The sequence below is a fragment of the Dermacentor albipictus genome, chromosome 3, assembly GCF_038994185.2.
Source record: "Dermacentor albipictus isolate Rhodes 1998 colony chromosome 3, USDA_Dalb.pri_finalv2, whole genome shotgun sequence".
NCBI classification, from domain to species: Eukaryota; Metazoa; Arthropoda; class Arachnida; order Ixodida; family Ixodidae; genus Dermacentor; species Dermacentor albipictus.
The window spans coordinates 37,248,769-37,271,339 of NC_091823.1; the positions used below are offsets into that span (position 1 = coordinate 37,248,769).

Genomic DNA, 22,571 nt, shown 5'->3' on the forward strand with positions numbered 1-22,571 from the left:
CTCGCCTGTAGGCACTTTTCGCCCTCTCGCACTCAGCTTCGGGCTGAAGAACGCGCCGTTTAGCTTCTCTAAGTTAATGGATATTGTCCTAAAAGACTTGCAGGAGTTCGCCTTGCCTTATCTTGATGATGTAGCCATTTTTTCAGACAGCTGGGAACAACACGTATCGCACCTCAAACAGGTGTTCTCACGGTTGAGGGAAGACGGCTTAACGATGAAAGCGGAAAAGTGTAGGTTTGGTTGTTCGCAGGTTACTTATCTGGGCCATGTTGTTGGTCAGGGCATGAGACGGCCGGCTGAGCTGAAAATAGCGACGATTGGAGATTTTTCTCAGCCGCGCACGAAAACGGACGTTCGTTCATTTTTGGGACTTGTGGGGTACTATCAACGGTACATTCCGAATTACTCGCAATTGGCAAGTCCATTAACAGACGCCCTCCGAAAGGGAGCACCGAGTAACGTACACTGGGATAAGGACAAAGAGAACGCTTTCCAAAGTTTGAAAACGCTATTGGTTTCTCGCCCTGTGCTTCGCGCGCCAGACTACACAAAGGAATTCATAGTTCAATGCGACGCAAGCGACAGAGGTATGGGCGTGGTACTTAGTCAAGTCGGCGACGATAACGAGGAGCATCCTATCCTCTACGCCAGCCGTAAACTAAATGTAAGAGAGGAAGCCTACAGCGCTTCAGAGAAGGAATGCGCTTGTTTGGTTTGGGCCGCCCAGAAGTTGTCGTGTTACTTGTACGGAGCGAAGTTCATCTTCGAGACCGACCACTGTCCTCTGACGTGGCTCAATCAAATGTCACACAAAAACGGCCGCTTGCTCCGATGGAGCCTCACTCTCCAAGAGTACAACTTCTCCGTTAGATATAAGAAAGGAAAGTTGCATAGCAATGCGGATGGTTTGAGCAGGCTAATTTGAATTCTGCGTTTGAGGGTCCCGCCTAAATTTTGGGGTTACTAGTGTTAGCTTTTCTTTAGGCGAAGAAAATCCCCTCTCATTCAGCAGAATTCCCTCCATTAATTGCTGAATTTGTCAGCAGGAATTTGCTTCAGAAATTGGCATAGTGAAATGTAGCATTTTTTTTGTTTCTGCACTTATGTTGTTGTTGTTTTTTTTTTTGAAGCCTAGCGAGTCTAAAGTGATGGCCAATGCACGCCATCTCGGCGCAGAGCCGTGTTGTGGGGTTCATTTTGCAGTTGCCTGTCCTTGTTGGATGTTTTGGGGCGGTGACATCAATGCACAAGTGGTCGCTGCGAGCCAAGACATCAATCCCCCCCTGACCAGCAGCCGTTCTCTTCCTGCCTAGCGGTTGTCAGCGCTAGACAGTCGAGATTTTTCGGGCCATGGAGGCGCTGTCAAGAATGGCGAGCCGCTGAGCAGGATTGCCACCTTGCCACCCGATTACGACAAGGGGTGCAAGACGCGCACCTCTCCCTCTCCGTCGCTGCAGCTGCGAGGCGTTCAAAGAAGCGACCTTTGCGCTGGAATCCTCCGCCTTCCTCCAGCCCCTTCGACATTGTGACGGAACTGGTTCGGTGCGTGAACAATGATTCCGGAGTTCCCCAACGCGGAGCTGATTTGACACGCATGGACAAACTGCCGTGGGGACGACGTATTTTGGTGCGTCTCACGTTTTGGCGTGGCACGGAACAACGAGCGACCCTCGATCGGCGTCGATAGTTCCCGGAACGGCACCCTGACAACGTCGTCGTCGGACATCAGAGCGCGGTTGCCTTTGTGTACGTAAACTGGTCTGCAGAGCAGCGGCGCGTTGGTGATGAGTAAACGAACAGTCGCCGCGTCGTAGGACCGGCGGATCGAGTGTATAAAAACTGTGGTTGTGCGAATGCTGAGAACACTTCTCTTGAGCAGTCATGCTAGACTGAGTCACTTCTCTCATGCAGTCATGTTGGACTGTTACTCTTTTTCTCAAGCAGTCATGTTAGACTGATTTAATTTCTGTAAATAAACCCTTTTTCCTCGTTCCCGATGAGAAGCAGTTCTTCACTTCATCAACGATCTCAGCGTAAATAAGTTGGACGACGGCATGGGCCAGCTACCTCCGAATTCATGCCGTACTCCAATCTTGGCAAAGGACCACGGACCATGGGATTGAGCCCCCAATCCTGACAGCACCCCTTCAGCCAGTTTCGTTTCAATTATCTCGGCAGCGCGTTTTGTCGGCGCAGCATGCATCGTCCTAAAGCATGTGCCGCGTCACCAGACAAACTCATTTCGAGACCTGTAAAGTGTTGTGCTTGGCAGCTCTGAATCGATGAAAAGAAAAAAGAAGAAAAAAAGAAGGCAGCTGCAACAACGTTGTTTCGGAGACCCGGCGGCATTGTTTGCTCCCGCTTTTGGCACGGTTAGGCAAAGAACGAGGCACGCCCCCTCGACAAACTGGGACCGAGACTACCCCAAGCGAATGCGAATACGCTTTCCGGCAGCTCAGCACCTAATCAAAGGCACAAAATGAAGCCTGGGCAGGCAAGCAAAGCAATCAAGAAGAGTTCTGCTGCTCCGCGACAGTGTACCACCCTCTGCCATTGCGACTTATACTATATACCCAGCCAATTTATCTGTTAGCCATCAACTTGCATCATAGTGCGCTTGAAATTTTCGGGCCACAGACCCAAGCAAATCGGCGATAATGTGCTTTAGCACCACACGACCTTCCCTCATAGCCTGTGTGCTGTTTTGGGACGGTAAATCTGGTAATTTTAACTTTTTTTCCCTTACCGTTTGGCCCTCCCCCCCCTCGGCCCCCTTTTTTTCCCCATATTATTACAACAAAAAAAGACTGGCGCTCGTGTTCAATTTGTGCGAGAAGTTGTTTGTAATGTATTCATCCTCTCCCAGCGTTCCTAGAAGTTTGTTGCCCAACGTTCCCAGCTTTATGTTAACTTGTTGATTAAATCTCTTTTGTTCGAGAGCACAGGGCACCATACTTGCTGACCTCGGGCGTCTCTAATGTCAAGAAGCACCGCCACTGCTTTATACAGAAGACCTTCTCTCAGTGAACACATCCCATCGCGGGAAACAAATCGTCTCGGAGCGCTACGGCTGCATTTCGAAGTTTAGCGCATTCGTTTCACGCAAATGGCGCCTTGGGGGAATCCGGCGCCTCTTCGTTGTCTTTCCGATCGATAGAAGCCAGCCAAGTGGAAACTATGCAGAAGTGTATGCATTTCGTTACTTTACTGCGTCGAGAGGTTTGTTGAACTAAGCGAAATTTCCGGTGAGCTAGAGCGCCGCAAAATGGAACTGTAGGTTTGCGCAAGCGTTTGCTGTTGCTTTACTTGTAAGACAGCACAAGTCTGTTCACCTAAGATGTTGCTACGCTCTGCTTTCTTTTCGTTTTCATTTCGTAGAATGCCTGGATTTAGAGATGAGCAGTTCTGCACGCGTATTTTGAGAAAGAAAATGAGAATTTATACACTCACAACTTCGGTTTTCTTTCTTTTTTCTCTTGCGTTTGCTTTGCTTGTACGAACTAAGCACATATTTGTTCTTGCTTCGTTCGTTAGTGTGCATCGCATTAGACCGCAAGTAATTTCTTACGGAGAGAAAAAAACATGGACGGACCCTGACAACACTTATTCCAAGATGACAACAAGGCGGTGGGAATAAGTTCTCCTGCCTTATCTTAATGTTTCCAGTACTCAGTCGAGTAACGCTTTATACATTTAAAACAACGGTCGCCTGAGCACAGGAAGTGTAGTCACTTCTCCGCTTCAGGCATAAAGTTGTACGCTTGAAAGCCGCCATTTCCCCGTACTGATAACAATAATTTAAACTGACATGGACATATCCATGATTAAAATGATCTACGAATCATTTTCTGCAGCATCTCCAACTCCATTTGATGTTCGCAAGTTGGCCCACGAACCTGTTTTCTATACTGCAAGACTCCTCTGGAGCCCACTCTTTGCTCATTTATGCATTGGCTCATCGCGATAGGGCATATTGCACTCAACGAAAGTCCTGCTGCAATGATGCATGCATGCGTACACCTTAGCGACGATGCGAGGTCCAAAGATTACAAGGCTGCCGGAATTCAAAGGAACCGTGGCAGTCAGCGATGTCGAAAGGCGGTGGAACACCCAGCGAGGAAAGTGCGCGTAGGCCAACTGTCTGCAACACCGTGCCCTCGCTCAGGTCATGAAATATTCGCGAAGTGTTCCGCCCCGAGCCTTGGTTCGCCAGCGAGACCTAATCAGCACGAGTCCGGAACTGCAACGCGGCTCGCATCGACGCTAGGTAAGAACTCCTCAGTGGGTATAGCCCCGCTTTTTCCATTAGTCGCGCTGCTGACTCAGGAATGCGGAATCCGAACAGCAGAACGAATGACCAGCCCGAGAATAACGGAGGCCCCGGAGGTAGTTGCACGCAGTGCGCGCAGGCGCGGCGTCCATTGCAACTCGTTCTTCCGTCGCAGTGCGGCTGTTCCACCACGACGAGGATTCTGGCTATCTCGGCCTCGTCGTATATCTGCTCGCAGGAAAGCCGAAGCTAACGGTCTCAGGTGGCGCTTTTGTGTCTCGTGTATATGGCAGACGGCAAGGGTCCCCCCGCGGTGGCTCAGTCACTGTGGTATTCTGCTGTTGAACGCGAGGAAGCGAGTTCGATACCCCGCCGGGGCGGCCGCGTTTCTATGGCGTGAGACTGGGAAATGCTGCGTAGATTGAGGTGGACGTTAACGAACTCGAGAAGGTCAAAATTGATCCAGAGTTCGCACAAAAAAAGAAGAACAAGAAAAAAAAACATTCATGAGACAGGAAAGAAAGAAGGAAAGGAGAGAGGAAGCAAATGCGGCATTCATAAAAGCAATAACGGAGGGATGGAGGAAATCCTGGGGTAAAAGAAGGAACAAGAAATAAGGACAAACAGGAAGTGGTCGGGAGGCATTCAGACGTGTGAAGTTTGGAAGAGGCGGCTGCGTTGATAGAGGTAGAAGACGGGAGACCAAAGCAAGGCTTCATTTGTATCTTTGTATCATACGTGCCTGCTATATCCTCCCGAAACCCACTGCTTACAATCTTTCTCAAAAATAACTATGAAGCGATTGCGTAACATGTTCACCGCTGATTATGATGTAAGATCAGACTTGTACACGTTACAGAAAAAAAAAATTTTACCCATTACAATTACATAAACGTCATTCAATATTGTATTCCACTGCACCGTCCAATTACTGCCCCACCAAACTAATAGAGTAATCACTAAAATGTAATCGATTAATTTTACACTACTTTCAACATCTGATAACATCGCACGAATGCAATAAATACAACAAGCTGGCCTGGATCTTTCACTGAATCCTCCGAAGCTGTTCACGTTTTTCAAGTACACTAACAATTGCTTTTCAAAATCTTCGTCGCTCATCTTCCCTCTGTTGCGGCTCGGGGTAGCGTTTAAGCCAGGAAACCACCGGGCACATTGATGAGTACGTCCGGCAGCAGGAATGAAGGAAAAAATATGTTTGTTGTATATTATTTACATTGGCTCTAGGTAGGGAAGCCCACTCCATGTAGGGGCCTATTAGATGTCCGAGCTCACTTCAGGACACCTCAGAATCCCCTCACTGCGCCAAATGTCTCCGCTTTTAAGACCATCGTCTTTCCTAGGAGATTACACTGGAGAATCTGATGACTGCATCTCGGCCAGTCACAATTGCCGAATCGGTCGCAATCATCCTTCCCAAGTTGTCGCACCATACCGCCGGACACCGCCTCCTAGACTGCACCCTCGCCCCCACATAACGAGGCAACCACGTCACAACTGGGAAACTCAAGTCGACGCTGTTCCCGCGGTAGTCGTCGACGTTGGCCCCCTTCATCAATTAGTTCAGCTTGTCAGGGTCAGGTAGAGAGGTCGCCGCGTTAATTACCACCTCCACGGAGGACGGCAGTTACTGTCGCGTCGAAGTGAGCTCCTTTGTTTACGTGTCGCAGTCCATGTCGGGCTTTGTCGCCGTCTGGGCGCGCTCTGATGAAAGGACGGCCTCGTGGGAAACGTACAAGGAGTGCTCGTCGCCGTATTGAGACGCAACACCTCGTTTTCTAGTGAAGGCGGCGGCAGCGACACTAAATATTCGCTCAGTGAGCACGCTCGCGGGAAGGGCGAGGTTGCAACTTACGCGCAACTTGCGCACGAGGTGTCGGTTACTCAGTGCTGCGATGCTCGCGTCTGGGTCCTCTATGAAGCTCAGGGCTTCATTGGTGCATGGGCTATGGGAAAACGCTTTCGATGGGACTAGCGAAAAACGGAAAAATCCTTCATTGGCGATTCCACGACATCAACGGCTGAAGTGGCCATGGCTATCGGCCCATAGAAGCACCGTTTCAATTCCTTGACCACAATCTGGCGGATCTCGACCCTGGTAGCGCCCTTCAATAGTTAGCCGTTTAGACTTAAACGAGCAATCCTAACGGACGTCAGCAGACGCTCACCTTCCTCGAAAAGCTGGCCAAATCTGTAATTTAAAATAAAACCGTAGATTGCTGAGTCACAAACACAGTGTCACTGTATTACAATCACAAAATTAGGTGTATAGGAGTAATGCATGCCACAGGTAAGAGCACGTACATTTAATGGCCATAAACTTATGTTTATGTCAGAGAACTCATAAACTGCACTAAGCGAAGAATACACTAAGCCAGCCTTGTTCAGGTGATCACGAGGCGTGCCTACAGGACGCTAATTGCGGGAAGGACGTAGTCAATGTACTAGTTTTCATACCTTAGGACCATGCGATTGCAGACTGCGAGTATTCTGCTCAACTACTGTCAAATTCTGAGTACTTCTGCAGGACCCAATTTCAATAAATGTTTTATTGCTCAAATGTGTGTTGTCTGTTAGTTTGTCCCGTCAATAATGTAACCGGTAACATGTAATTAGCTATAGAAAAAGTAATTGGATTACAATGAGCGTTACAGAGGAAACAAATTATTTATCAAATTACAAAGAAATATGCAATTGATTGCAAGTAATTATTTACACGTAATTCCTTACGTACAAGCCTGTGAGAGATGCATGCCGAACTGTATGAAAGTGGTTTAATCATGTTCTTGACGTCATATTACGAGAAAATTTATACTAATGTGATGCGGTGAATCCCGGATAAACGAAACTTGCTTTAATGGAAATGCCGAATAAACGGACCAATCGAGAGCGCCAGCATTGGTTGGCCACCCATATGCACAGCGCTAATAAACTTCTGTTAAGCGAAGCGCTTCTTGCTGTGAACTCTGGTTAAACAGAACTAGAACTGACAAACTACCACCTACTTCATCGCACGTTACACCGCATATGAAACCGGAAAAGAGCGACAATGACGTCAAATAGTTATGCTAAATAAAATTCAGGAAATACAGTCCATCGCGCAGTTGCAGGTAATTTAAGGTAAATTATATATTTTGTTGAAGTTGCAACGGAGTTCACACCGTTTCGCTAAGCAAGAAGCAAGAAGGGCTTCGCTAAGCAAGAAGCGATTCCTTCGGAGGAAGAAAAAAAAAAACACTCCAGATTCAGGTTGCCACTACTGCTTCGTTTCACGCCGCAAGAACGCGCTACTTTAGACGTTGCCTTTGATACCTGCTCTGGCCAGACCGCTGGGGTATTATCGCAGAAGTTCGCTGCGAAGGATTCTAGCGACAATGACTTATTATACATTTGTGTTCCAGTGCGCGTTACTGTTTTGGATCAGACGGCAAGAGATAAAAGTTCAAAGTATTCGGGCTCCTTAGTACGCGAAGGCTGCGCAGAACGGTTAAAAAAGAAACATTTTGAACATGAACAGATAACTTGTAAATTGTGCACAAGCTACGATATTCGAAGCATTGCATAATAACGCCTCTTTTGTCCCACCTGCGGTAAGATTAGAAGACTCAAACTTTTTTTTGTAAAATAAAACAGTTATTGGTGATTTTTTCGCTCAAACGAAACTTCAAATAAATTGACGTTTTTTTTTTTTTTCCTTCCCGTTGTGTCACCGCTGACGATGAAAAGAAACCACGAAGCAGGTCTCCGATACCGCGAGATGACTTGAAGCTAAAGGATTGATCATCAACACAACCCACTACAAGACGTCGCCTCTTCATATCTGCGTTTATGCAAAAAACAGACCTTACCATATGAAACATGGCTGCTGTGTCCACGTACATTGAGGTGGTGCTTCTGACATGTAACTGTGAAATGTGACCATAAAAAGTTTTTTTTTCTCCTTTTTAACATTTGTAACACATCATTTCGTAATAAGAACTAACGATTACGTCCATGGACTGTTTTCTGGTCTCGGGAGGAAATATTGCTACCGATATACAGTAAAGGCTATTATTCAGCGACAGTGTATGTGGTTCAAGTCTTTCTTTACGAGGCCTCGCACTGTCCGTTCTTGATTCAAAGATGTAAACCCGCTGCCCTTGTCACATTGAAACATCACCCCCCCCCCCCCTGGCCTCTCTCAACAAACACACAAAGTTTCTTCCCTGTCAGCTTATAATTTTTTCGTCGTGTGCACGCTTCAAATGCTTTCACAAAACACTCCTCGCAAATCATTCATTCCCGTTCGTCGGCACCTTCATCACATTTGCCTGTTGTTGTCTTTGGCAAGCGAACAAGAAACGTTCGCGCAGGCTCCTACAGCGTTTTTCAAACTCTTTTTCACCGAGAAGCTTACCACATAGCTAACGTTTGTTGACGACCACGCGCGGAACACGGAAGCAAAATTAATGCGCGCGGACGTGACAGGCGCGCGGACGGCCAAAATTACTGCGCCGTTTTATACCTGCGGGAAATCGGGTCTCGAGATGCGCGAATAAGAGAAAGCCGTATCCGACAGCTCGGTTCGTGTTGATCGACGAAGAGTTTATGCCGGCAAGCGCTTTCATCGACAGAACTCGAGCGGCTATGCCTGTCAGAACAGAACGCACGTCATTACTCACGAAGTATATTGCTACGCGTCACCGCGCCGAAATCGCCCGACGGGAAGCCTGCGGAATATTGCAGGCTTCTCAGAGTGAATGGTAATGGGACGCGTGCCCATGAGAGAGAGAGAGAGAGAGAGAGAGAGCTCCACCAGAAGCAAATCTACGGTTTGCTACCCTGCATGTGAGCTGCAGAAGGCGGTTAGAAAGGAGGAGAAAAAATTGGAGGCTTATCGAGGTTAAGCCCAGTGGATGCGAAGCATCCACTGGGCTTAACCTTAGCGTATCCTTAGCGTTTGGAGGCATCTTGACCGCATGCACGCCCGGCGCAAAGACGCTGGCGCAGTTGCGGGCACAGACTGCCGCGACGGCGGGCGCGCGCCGCTTCATCCCTGGCGTGACGTCACATATCACGTGATGCAGCGATGGTGGCGCCGCCGCCGCGTCGCGCGCGACGGCGCGAACCGAAGCGTGGAGGCCTCCGCCGGGCGACGTCCGACGGCGCGATACGAGGCCCCATCTGCAGCCGGTGTGACGTCATCACGTGACGTCACATCATGTGATCTCACTTCAGGGTCAATGGTGGCCACCGCCGGGAGGCGACCGACGGCGCGATATGAGGCCCCATCTGCAGCCGGTGTGACGTCATCACGTGACGTCATGTCACGTGACCTACTTGAAGGTCACTTGAAGGTCAACGGTGGCCACCGCCGGGAGGCGACCGACGGCGCGATATGAGGCCCCATCTGCAGCCTGTGTGACGTCATCACGTGACGTCATGTCACGTGACCCCACTTCAGGGTCAATGGTGGCCACCGCCGGGCGTCGCGCGAAGGCCCGAAACCTACGTTAATATGCTTCGCATAAAAAAGAATGAAAGCATCCTTGGTGATTGTCTGTCATGCGAAGCATTTATGAATGTTATAGACACAAATGTGTCGGCAACCTTTTTATTTATTAAGTGCTATAATATCTTCTTTGATGCCTCTTCTGCCGCATAGGTACTACCCATTATACAGGTGCCTTTCTCTCTTTTCTATTTTTCATTGCTGCACAGAACTTTAAAAATTCGCCTGGGGCAGATAGCAGAATTCCAGTCATTGAGCTGGATTACTTAAAAAGGCAGACATTACTCGCACGAGAAACGCCAATTCATAATCAACTAAAATTTCAGTAATTACCTTTTGAACAAATAATTTTACGGCACATATTGCAATTTACGAATTGCAGCCCGTGAGTTCGCTAGGCGTATCCGCTTGGAACGAATTCTCACGATATTAATTGTTTCACAATATTCGTTCCCAAAGTGTGCGATGAAACACACACACTAAGAAAAAAAAGAGTATCCCTTACTCTTTTCGAAGAGTCTGGACTCGTCACGTATACGACTCACTTTGTGGGAGACACCCGAACTCTCTTTTGGCAAAGAGTCCCGAGACTATCTGCTCAATACAAGGTGTTTGCGTGACTCCGCACACAATAGTCATGCATACTCTGTTGTAATAGTCACCTATACCCTCTCAAAAGGGTCACAAGACTAGTGCTGAGGGAGTCCGTTAACAATTCTAAATGAGTCCAACGACTCAAGATAAAGTGTCTCATGAACACTGCAAGAATGACTCACCGAACTATTCTAGATGAGTCTGATGACTCCAGCAGTGTGTCAAGTTACCCTTAGTGCGTGGTGCCGGCCTCTTGCAAATAAAGTAAGGTAACTAATCTATGTAAGTCGTTTCACTCTTGGATGGCAGTGTCGAGCCGCTTTTCAAAATGTGTCAACAACTCTTGCTGTAAGTACACACGACTACGGCTAGTTCTCAAGAAGACTACTATGAAAAGACAACATAGGATAACAAAGAATCCACAGTAAACTTGACAAAAAGCACATGGCAGGTTAGCAAGAAAAAGTTAATATTTCATCAATCTTTGTTACTGTCTTCTGGAAAATTCAAATGTATAAGTCAGCACAGAATCACTATGAAAGCAAGACAGTTCTCTTTACCATTAAACTGGAATCAATAGCCAACTAAGCAAAACAGTCTTAAATAAATATCCAATATGTAGCCTGCAGCTGCATATGCATGACACTGCAATGCCACTCAGAACCATAATGAGACCCCAAAATATTATGTAACTCATGTAGAAGGTTAATTCACCACCGCACAAGTCTCTTATAATATGTCAAAATATTCATAAGTTCAACCTATTTCCCTGTTCTAAAAGACTTAACTTACGACTTAACATTCTAAGCAAGTAAGCTACACATAACAAATAAGAGAGGCTGCACTTATGTACAAAGGAGACCCATATAATGAAGTGCAAGAAAAACAATATTCCAACTTAGATTACATTATCTATGCATTACGCTATGCTTGCTGAAAACAACTGGTTGGCAATTGATAATCCAGTCTAATAGTAAAAACAGCTGTCTTACCTTATGGTACTCTTGTTGGCACTTTTTCCCACACAATTTGTGCATGTTAGCGTGAGATGAAAATTGATCTGAAAAACACATTAAAAAGTTGTGCATCAATTTTATTCTGTCATACAACATGCAACAGTGTATAAAAATCTCATAACTGACAAAATTACAAAAATAAATACAGCAACACTAATACTGATCATTTATTTATGTTGAGAAACATACTTTTGCAAGACTAAGTAAAATAGCTGACACAGACAATTTCACAGGTCGAAATAACCGCTAATACAAAACTTTCCATAATGCAAACACGTTGACAAAATAAGTAGCACAGGCAGCTGTATTTTGTTACGGCAAAGATAGCGCATGAATGATGAGGACAAGAGAGGAAGCAGAACACATAAACAAACTATACCCAGCTGCATGCACGCAGCTGTAACAATACTCATAGTGCACAAAGATCCAAAAGAAACAAAGAGGAAGATGTGAGGAAGGCTTCTTTTACTCATCACAAGTCATCCTGTAAGAGCACATTATGCACTGGCTGTAATCTATCCTCAGGACATACATGAATAAGTTACTTTAGGTGCCACATCTATAAATCACTCATACAATGTTCTTGTGATTTTCCTTATTCCAATCTTTAGCTTAGCAAGCATGACTGAGTTACGTAAAGCCTCCCTACGGCTTGGCACATATACACAAAGAAGTGTTTCTATAAACACTGTAAGTCACGGACGGATGACTGACACATACCTCTTTTATTTGTTTTGTCTTTGTCATTATGATTACCTACCACAGTAGTCTTTTGTAGAGTGAAACACATCCAAATAACACACTGTGGGCAACCAAGTGTGAATACCTGTTCTCGATTTCTACCTTTCTCTGGTGTCCCGCTAAGGTAACAATGGTGCGAAGGATTGTCTTCCCAACGTATGCATTCCCATACAACAGGAGCAGATGATAAGCCACATTAATGGTGCATGAAATAAAGCATCTGTGCTTGACTTTCCACTGCCGTTCCAATCTGGAGTGACCTTTTTTTTTGCTTTGTATACACTAGTACAGGTGCTACGTAGTCCCCTTGGCACCCAGAGCAATTCTCACACCACAGCAGGATGTCAATTTTTTTTAAAATTCTAAGCAGAACTCTCGTTATGGGGGACAATTGCGAACTTATATTTTTGCTTTGTATCTTAATTATGTTGTTGACCTTTAAATTTAGCCACTTTACTACTTTTCTGCAGACAGGCCATTGCACCAATGCTAGGTTTTGAAAACACCAGAGCAGGGTAGAAAGCAAGAACAGATATTTATAATTTGGGTGCCCTCTCTGCATTGCATGGATATGTTTCAATGCACGATAAGACTACTTGGTAGCTAAACATATAAAAGTTAAGAGAATTAAGCTCAAAGCCTACCAAATTAGTAACTGGGAACTGGGAATTTCATATGTAAATTAAATTTCCTGATTCCCAGTGATGAAACAGTTTTGAGAATATGTGCGAAGGCAACCAAGTCACTCATGCTCACAAAGGAAACAAAATAAAAACAAGCAAGATTACAAGAACTTCGAACTTGCAACCCAAAGTAAGACACCTGACATGACTGATTTATGTATTTACTGAGCATAAATTACAGCTAGCGCATAATCTGCTTGAACAAGATGACAAACAATGAGTTACTGTTGCTTTCTCTCTGGGGCATTTGGCTCTTCTGAACACATGCACATTGTATGGCACAGCTGCGTGGATGTAGCTGGGCATAGTTATGAGTCAGCATCACTTTGTTATTATGGTCCTTCACTATTATTGTTATGATTTATATTTGGCAAGCAGCCTAACTATCGGGTTGATCAGCTGTATTTTAAACAAAACATACTGACAGATTTCCGTTTCTAGCTAACATAAGGAGGCGGGTACATCCTTTCAGATTTCAAGAAACAGCTGTGCAACAGAAAGTCTACAATGACCAGTGCCTTTATTATTAAGTGCCATGTACTAGATCTTTCTGCAATGAATACCTCTATTACCAAAAATTGTAGTCTGAAAAACTAATTGGAAAATATTTACAAGTGACAGATACTAGAACTGCATTACAATTGCAAATTTTTTCGTAAACAATATCACAATAATTGAAGTTTTATTAATTTCAGCAAAATGGCTGACATCCTATTATTGAGGCTAGTCAGTGCTGAAGGTATTGTTAGTTTGTAGGAGTCCTCAGACTGACAGCTCTTAAATATTTATCGCCATACTTGGTGGAACATGCTTTGCTGTTGCAGATATTACTTAGCCACAAAACATTTTGTAAGCCTTATGGGACAATTCTGTGTGGAAGATAAACCTATCTGATCATGTCTTTTTGGGTTGTGTATCTCGGAACTGGTGCTAGTCTGAGTTCTTACAAACTAGACGTTATTGAGTACTGTAATTATAATGCCTGCCACTGCTATAAATTTCTGTTAGCGAAAATTGTCGCATTGTCATGAAACAGATATGTTCAATTTTTAGCGGCAGTCACTGCTGAAACACTCAGTACAAAGCACAAAACAAAGATATGGAGTCAAAATGTAAATGTCGATCAAAGTTATAGTCAATTCCTCATTTCACAGAACTGTCTTTTTTTCTGTTAGTTTGCCAATACCAATTGCACATCCACAAACATTTTAGTATTGCACTTCTGGTAAATGCAGGAAATTTCAGTGTTTAACAGAAGCCCTTGGGAAGACAGCCCAGAGTCGCTTTAACAAAAAGACTTGCATTCAATCTGCGTTTCTATGTTGTAGGTCACTATAGCAAGGGGCATGTTTTGCTGATTGAATATTACTCGAAACAGTCTTATTATTCGTACTAGAGGCTTTGAAAGAGAGCAAATTGTAGAGTTCTTCATGCAGATTTCATATATGTCATTAGTATTTCTTTAGCTGCTTCTTGAGTTATGTCCCACACAATGGGAAAATACACTGATCTTTGCGGGCACTTTCTTGTGTACTAAATTTTCACAAAAAGCAGTGTGCTGTAGCTACCTCAGCTCTTCGTAGACTACAAAGTACCGATATCTATTCAAACAGCATGTAAAGTTACTAGAAGTATGCAAGATTAGTAGGCAGGCAGAGAGGCCTGCCTACTAATCTTGCATACTTCTCATGCTATTGTGAAAAAAAGCTATTGAATATACTTCAAAAAAATTTTCTCACAATAGCATGAGAATAACCTTATGCACTTATAGTTGTCCTATACTAACGAAATTTGGCATACATACTCTTCAAGATATGCAGAATGCTCATATCTAATTGAAATTGCAATCTGTAAAATTATTTAATGTGGCCTAATATATTCTTGCATAGTTCCAGTAATTGTACAAGCCGTTTGGATAGGTATCACCACTTTGCAGTATACGAATAGCTAAATAAGATACAGCATGAAGCTATTTCTGAAAACTTTATACACAGGAAAGTGCCCCCCAAAATATTTTGCCACTGTGTAGGACATAACTAAAAAACAGCAGCTACACAAAAATAAATGACAATTCAAATCTAATAAAACACTTTATGAATGACAGTATATTCAAATCTCTAGTACAAATATATAAAAAAGTTGTTTCGAGGAGTTAATAAGTGGGTGTCAGTGTATTCTACCAAAGTGTTAGAAAATGCCTTCAGGCATACCATGGGGAGCTTTATAAATAGCACACGCACGCATCTGCCTAAAAAGCCCCATGCCCTGCTTGAATTCATTAGTAATTTTTGCATTCTGTTGTATGTCACCATTTGCATCCCTTAACATAGAGTGCACAAAACCAAAAACAGCCTATTACCGTATTTACTCGCACAATGATTGCACTTGCGTAATGATCGCACCCCTAAATTTTGTCGTTTTAATTCGATTTTTTTTATTTCCCACGTAATGATTTCACCCCGAACTTGCTGCAGCGATGTGTCACGTGCCAAATCTAGCTAATAATGATCGCGCTTACCATCTGTCGACTGCTATGCGAACGACTCTTCAAGACAAACCAAGCAGTCTGCATGCAAAAAACTTTCTTAAGCAGATGCCCCATTTCATTTCTTTCATCACTTTCCGCACTTCTACGACAAAAAAAAGCTACAACCAAACTTTCCTTTATTATGTGTAGGCTTTATAATGGTTGTGGTCAATAAAAACAACAAAAAAAGGCGTCTTTCGATTCTTCTCATCTGCACTTGTGGGCACGCAACAAATCGCGAGCGGCAATGATAGCAGCCACGTTTACACTGATAGGTTAGAAGTGTACCCTATTCATTCGCCGACGTTTGTAACGCAGCTAAGATATTCACCCACCCTTAGCGGAAACGTGCCACGTTAGGATAGTGGTGAAGACAAATGCCGCAGTTTCCGCAGCATGTGTTCCTATGTCACTGGCAGCTAAGTGCGCCCATCTGTTTCTGTCCCCTCAAAGTGGGCATGGCTATGTTATTGCCGCAAACTTGCAAATATTATTCATTACTAATATGGAAGAAACTGTTTGAATGCACTGTAATGTACTCACGAGAAGAAAAATGCATTCGGCGCGTTCGGCTTGCTCTGCCGGCCACCATTTTTTTTCGTGTCCTGCACTACATACAGCAGCAGCCGCCTATTTGTTGACCTGTTGTCATCCCGTAGTAAATGCCAGATAATATATTTTTTTCTTTTTGCGGGAAAATTAACCAGTGTAATGACCGCACCCCTGAATTTGAGTCAATTTTTTTTGCAAAAAAGTGTGATCATTATGCGAGTAAATAGGGTAACACACGGAATTTTTAGCCTGTAAAGGGGTTGTGTACAAATGGGGCAGCCCACTCTAGTGTGACAATAAACAAATATTTGTACTCACAATATTGAAACCAGTCATAACATATATCCTCACAAATTTGGAAATGAATAACCAAAGAACCTTGCTGATTGTCTCATTAGTGTCCTAAACAAGATCTTTTGATGTTTATAATTTCTAGTTTAATTCACTTTCTCTAGTAAATGGACTTTGACCTAGACTACTCAGAGTAGGAGACTAACCCAGACCTGGAAGCCAATATTTAAATCTGAAATAAAGACATTCATCCCACGACCACGTCACTGCTATGTCATCAGAAGCGTGCATCCATGGACTGTAAAATAATTTTTACATGATCTGTACTGTTACTCTTGCACTAATAAATTAGGAAATGCACTTGCTATTTAAAGCACTGCTGTAAACCTCTGTGTTTGAGAAATGAAATACTCAAAAGTGTAACACAACCAATGTGTGCATATAACCTACGATGCCTTTGACATTCGTCAGTGTGACAAATGGGCACCGAGAAATGCAAAGGGCATCATAGCTTTCTTGTTTGAAACCTTGTGTATTACTGGTATCTTTGCATTGAAAGGAAGTCACATTATTATCAGACTTATGAGGGGAACTTATGTTTCTCTAGTTTAATATTTTCTTTTTTGTGCTCCTATATTCTTGACTTTTCCAAGAATAATGGGTGTTTGAAATAAGTACTCTATATTGCTCTTAAATTTTTCCTGCACAAGAGCTCACGTTAGGTTACATTTCTTGAACACTTTGCAGTGCTGTAGATAATCAAAAGAAAGAAAAAATGCTGTAAGTTTGCATTTTAGCCTTCTGTATAACAAGTATGAATCGATCAATTACATACACAAGTACAAAAGAACTACGAAAAACTGGGCATAAAGACATACATTATAGTAATAGCAGGAATCGATGGTGAGAATTCTAATAGAAAGGAACCATTAAAAACTAGGCACTAAAGACACATATTAATTATAATAACACAAGTATTTGCTAAGAATTTGAAGAGACAAATAGAATGTCTCTTCAAATCACTCCACCCTAACATTCATCCATGGTTTGATGAGTGACCACAGTTGGTGATGCTGTTTGGATAAGTTGCAGCTGAGGTGCAGCTGTGAAATAGGCGGAACATGTAGAGAGGTCACCAAAGGTTGCACGCTGGTCGCACAGCAGGTTGCCTTGATCTCCGAACTCACTCGACACTCATGTGTTGAGCCTGGTTATACGCCGTTTGCAAGAGGCCTGGCCCGTGTGTGGTACGGCTTTGGTAAAATTTCGAGGCAACCTGAAAAACACAGATCGATATCTATAAGCACCACAATATTCTTCACCATAGGGCAAACCTGAAGTTTACCATGGGCACATAGCAGATAATGAAAACAGACACAAGCCACCAGACTTCAGGTATAAAGATGTGCAAAAGTGTAAATGAGTGTTAAGAGCTGTTTATAGGATGGAATGTTTCATTTTGTCTTTTGTAGATGAATAATAGTATCTTAACATAAAGTCAAGTGTACTTGGCCCTCCCTAAAAAAATTTAAATTATGGGGTTTTACTTGCTAAAACCACTTTCTTATCATGAGGCACGCCGTAGTGGAGGACTTCGGAAAGTTCGACCACCTGGGGTTCTTTAATGTGCACCTAAATCTAAGTACACGGGTGTTTTCGCATTTCGCCCCTCTCGAAATGCGGCCGCCGTGGCCGGGGTTCAATCCTGCGACCTCGTGCTCAGCAGCCCAACACCATAGCCACTGAGCAACCACGGAGGGCATGGCCCTCCCTATTTGTGTAAGTAGGCAATTCCATGCGAGCTGTACCGACCTGGCACACGACCACTTGAAATTTTTTTTTGAAGAACTGGAGGCCCTTCAATATAGCGCAAATGTTAATTTCAAAAAATACTTAACTTAAAAAGTTTTTTTACTGGCGCAAGCACTAAGTGAGATTTTGTGTAATGCACCAATCTATGCATCATAAAAGGCATAGCAGAAAAATTGGTTCCTTCATTAAAGGGGCCAAATTTTTCGGGTCTATAAAAAGAGGCCTTACACCAAAAATTGAACTGCTTATTAGCCACTGCTCAGTTTATTATGGGTCATTAAACATGGACAAAATGGCCAATTAACATTATTTTCATGAATCTGGCTTACAGCAAAAGCTGCAAATTTATGTAATCCACATATTTAGGAGTTGTGCTGCATGCAAAAACTGGTTTCAGGAACATAAATTATACAGCAGTGCACAGAGATGCGGATGAACTAGCAAAAAAAAGTCAGTTTTGGTGTGTTTATCGGCATACTTACTATTGAGGCAGTCCTAGTAAATTTATGCCCAATACCATGTATGAGTGTACACCGTATTCTTTTTAGATTGCTAAAGCTTTATCAAAGCAGTTTTTTGTTAAGCAAGAAAAAAAATGTACAAGTGGTCTCCTACTGGTTTCAAAATTTGCAGCGCGTTTCGTCTAATCCAGAGCCTTTTGGCGGCTAAGGCAAACTGCATGGACTTGAGCATTCCTGCACCGATAGCAGGGAGTCTAAACTGCTTTGAAGTTAACTCTTTCATTGCTGAGTGGCTACAAGCCACTTCACTCAAAAAGTTGCCACTTAATCACATGTATTTACATTAATCTTTCTGTTGGCTTCCAGCCTGCTTGGCATCATCACGAAGGCTGCCAACTCCCTAGTGGACGTAGTCAGGACATGGTGGTGGCAGGACGCAGCGGCAGGAGCCGCCAAAGGCTTCAAACTCCCTAGTGGACGTAGTCAGGACACAGTGGTGGTAGGATGCAGGGGCGGGAGCCACCAGAGTGTACCTGCAGCAAATTTGCACAAATGCTCTTAGTCCTACCATGTCACAATTTACAAGAAAAATTAAGCAGTCTGTGGAACATGGATACCAATACAAATAAATGTAAACAGTTAGGTCCCACAACACAACTAGAACATTGACAAAGAAGAAATGGTACTTATGCTTATGAAAATCCAAGCAATGAAAAAAAGAGAATGTGCATCCGATTTGTGCACGGAAGCTCAGTGGAAACCTGAGCTCATACCATCAAGTGATCTGCTAGTCAACTGCAAGCCTCTTAAAATATCATTGTATATTTTTTACACACACTATGTTAAGCTGCATTAAAACAAGTTCAGCATCTCTAAATATAAGTAATCACGAAGCAATTCAATTAATGAATTCCAGTGGTCGATAATGCAACAAAGTGCACGCTCTGATGAAGCTGGCCAAACTGGGTAGTGACAAGTAACAGCGTGGTTCTCTACATCTTGTTTTTCTGGCTTTCGCTGTAGCATTAAAATACACAAGAAATATCACATTCCTGACATTTAACCCTGCCAATTTTTATTCCATAATGCATAATACTTCAGCAAGAGCAATAATGCTGTCTTTTAATCATAAATAGTGATAGAACAAGAAATTTTACTGGAGCTAATGTTTTGACAAGAAAACTTATCTCCTTCTCTTTGTCGAAACATTGGCTCCAGCGATGCTCCTTGTTCTACGGCTCTTCATCATTTCAAGTCTCTGTCTTCCTGTGTACCTCTGTACTTTCAATGTTGTATCAATGAAATTGTAATAACGGAGAATTAGTAAATGTAGCTGATGAAGAACTTGGGCTTGTTGGTAGACAATGACAGAGTAACGGCGCAACATAGAGATACGGACAAAGGAGGCTCATGTGTGCCGTCTCCTCCAGCTATGTCTCTCCTTTGGACAATTACTCTATCTCGATGTAAAAGTATTACCCTTTGCACAATAATGCTGAAATGAATAAAGGCCAGGAAAGTGGACACAAAAATTACAACAAATAGCATCTTATGCTAATGAGATATGCGAAAGTCCCTGCTACGATCTGTCTCACCAATAACGTGCTGGATAAGATGGCGTTTTCTTCTGGATGTTGGCATTTCTTGAATACCTAAAATAAAGTACATTTCAAAATTACAAAAATACACAGAACAGCCGTAGCAGAGGAGATAACGCATTGTTTAGTAAAAGAAAGTAAACTAATCTCTGATGCAGTGCAGACGAAATTTCCTTTATTAAATTAGCAGAATAATACATCACACTTCATTTCATTTAATGCTGTGAGCGTTTCTTGGTACAACAAAGAAAGGTATTTCTGCATGAAAACAGTAAAATAATCATAGCCTTCTACTTTTACAAAATACGCGACAGCGACTAAGCCAACTACAGCAGTATATACTTAAAATTGTTATATGCACATTACAATAGCCAAGACAGGAGAAACTTGGGTTTATATGTAGCTCACCAAGAGGTACCACCTTGGAATCGATTCATTTCTGCTTGCCAAATATCTGCACTAACATAAGACTACAAATAAAAAGACCCTCGTTTTCATAAAATACCGGACTCAAAATAGAAAATCCAGTAGGAATACCACAAATTCTGTGCATAACACAGCCAGGTTTTGTGCGCCTAGTAGGATTTACTATATAAAGGTTGCAGCAAATTCATGCTTTTAAATATTTACCACCATGAAAATAAAGATTACATAAAAAATAATAACATTATACATCGGCTTAGATTGTCAGCTAACGTGTTTTGTGTTTTCTACTTACAGCCAAATGCACATAAAATTTGTTCTGTTTCAGCGCTTTTAAAGCGCTGTGTCTGTTCGCTTGTGCATGCAGCCGCTTTACCGCTCTTAAGATATCTGTGCTGCCACATCGCCTGACACTGCCATACAGCGTTGTAGCGCTTTTATTATTCGCGGTAATATACCTAAAGCGCTAGTAAATCTTCAGAATACACAAGCTGTCTTTTCGACTACCTGTCTTCGCCAGCGAAAGTTACACTGGTACTAGTATTGTATCTACACTTCAAGTTACGCAGGACAGTACTTGATATTCTACGGATCTTTCGATGCGACAGGCCACTCGTCACCGGAGTCGTTAAGAACGGTGTTTCTCCTGGCAGTACAGCCTTGCAATAATTTCAGATGCTCTCCTGAGGCTTCCGTCTGCCAGTAGTATTTTCGCATACATACGCGCACGCATGCCCAAGAAACGTCTGTGAACTGCCAAGAGAAACGTGGCGCAAAATGTAGCCATACCGGAAGGACCGAGTCCGCGCCGTTTGTAAACTCGGAACAAAAGCTGATATGCTTACCTGAGACGTTAAGAGAAATATGGCACAGGTCACAGGTCACAGGTCCCCGCTGGTAGTGGTTCGTATGCATCTGGTCGTCTCTGTCCGTTGCGATCTCCCATATCACAATGAAAGATGCAGTGCAAACCGCAGCACTTCGGACGCTTCCGGCGAGCGCACTTGCTCGATGTCGGCAAAGACGAAATCGGCGAAACGCTGCTGCTGGCGGCGGTCCCCTCGTCGCAATCACACAGCACGGACAGAAGCTCCCACCGTAACTTGTCGCAACGCTTGGTTGCAGTCGTCCCTAGCGCAGCGATTTCAGAACCACTCAACGACAATGTATTCGCAACTTTCACGTACGGTGGCGCCGTCATGCGGCGGCGGCCGGAAATAATCGAAAGATTATACTCGCCGCTGGCTGCTGCCCGTTCGTGTAGCGTATTGGTGTTGTCTACGCTTTTCCTTCCCTTTGGTTGATGTTTTAACGCGTGCAAAGCTCCCGTGGGATCCTGAAGGACACTTAACATGCTCAGAATGAGCAAACATAGAAGTAACCGTATATGCTGCGTGCCGCAATGGGTGCCGAGCGGTAGTTATGCGGTTGGTGATGTGAGCCTTCACTCATTCCCACCGGCTGCGTCTATGAAGAAGAAATTGATTATTAAGCTGCGGATCGGCAAAGGTTTCACAGAAGCGATGTAGGTTTGCAGTGCGCACTTCATGCCGGAGGACTTTTTTTTTTTTTAATACGACACATGAGCGACAATTCCGAGCACTTGAAATCACGAATAGACGCACGTCCATAAAGACGCAGGCATAGCACTATATTATGTGCAGAGAAAGAAATAACGCGCAATTTTAACTCATATGTGTTGTAGGATGATTGATGCTTGCGTTCTTGCCACTCATGCCCTTGCGGCTACGTTGGAGCGCAAACATTCTCCCTGAAGCCTTGTACCTGCTTCAAAATTTCTTGTTCTCGTTCATACATTCGTGCTGTGCATTGCCGGCTTGACATTCCACCATTTTCGAACAGAGAGACGAGTTTCTCATTTGTGCATCGAAGCAAAGTGACGCAGGCGTAGAGGGACCTGGAATTCGTACCTCGTCTGCCACTTCAATGCGCGGTTGCAACGTGTGCACAGGTGCGCATGACTGCACTCGTAAAGTAACAAATCCTAATCCAACAAGCGTTAAACTACTGTGCAGTGTTTGCGTAGCGAACCCTCAGCTGATCTGCGTGTATATCATTTTATAAAGATAA

The 22,571-nt window shown here is 43.7% G+C and overlaps 2 long non-coding RNA genes across 5 annotated transcripts in view; one reads left to right on the top strand and one right to left on the bottom strand.

Annotated features, from left to right (window-relative positions):
• LOC135901969 (uncharacterized) overlaps positions 1-22,571 on the top strand; it is a 169,635-nt gene that overhangs the window by 85,356 nt on the left and 61,708 nt on the right. The window lies entirely within an intron of this gene.
• LOC139057351 (uncharacterized) lies at positions 11,326-21,641 on the bottom strand. 4 transcript variants are annotated; one of them, XR_011512701.1, is made up of 4 exons: positions 21,326-21,641; positions 20,055-20,111; positions 18,802-18,992; positions 17,143-17,462 (listed from the first exon to the last, which is right to left on the bottom strand). It is a non-coding gene; the product is annotated as an uncharacterized lncRNA (long non-coding RNA). The 4 variants fall into 4 exon arrangements; XR_011512699.1 differs by lacking the exons at positions 20,055-20,111; positions 21,326-21,641 and adding an exon at positions 11,326-11,436 and having other exon boundaries at positions 17,374-17,462; positions 18,802-20,044; XR_011512700.1 differs by lacking the exon at positions 21,326-21,641 and having other exon boundaries at positions 20,055-21,308.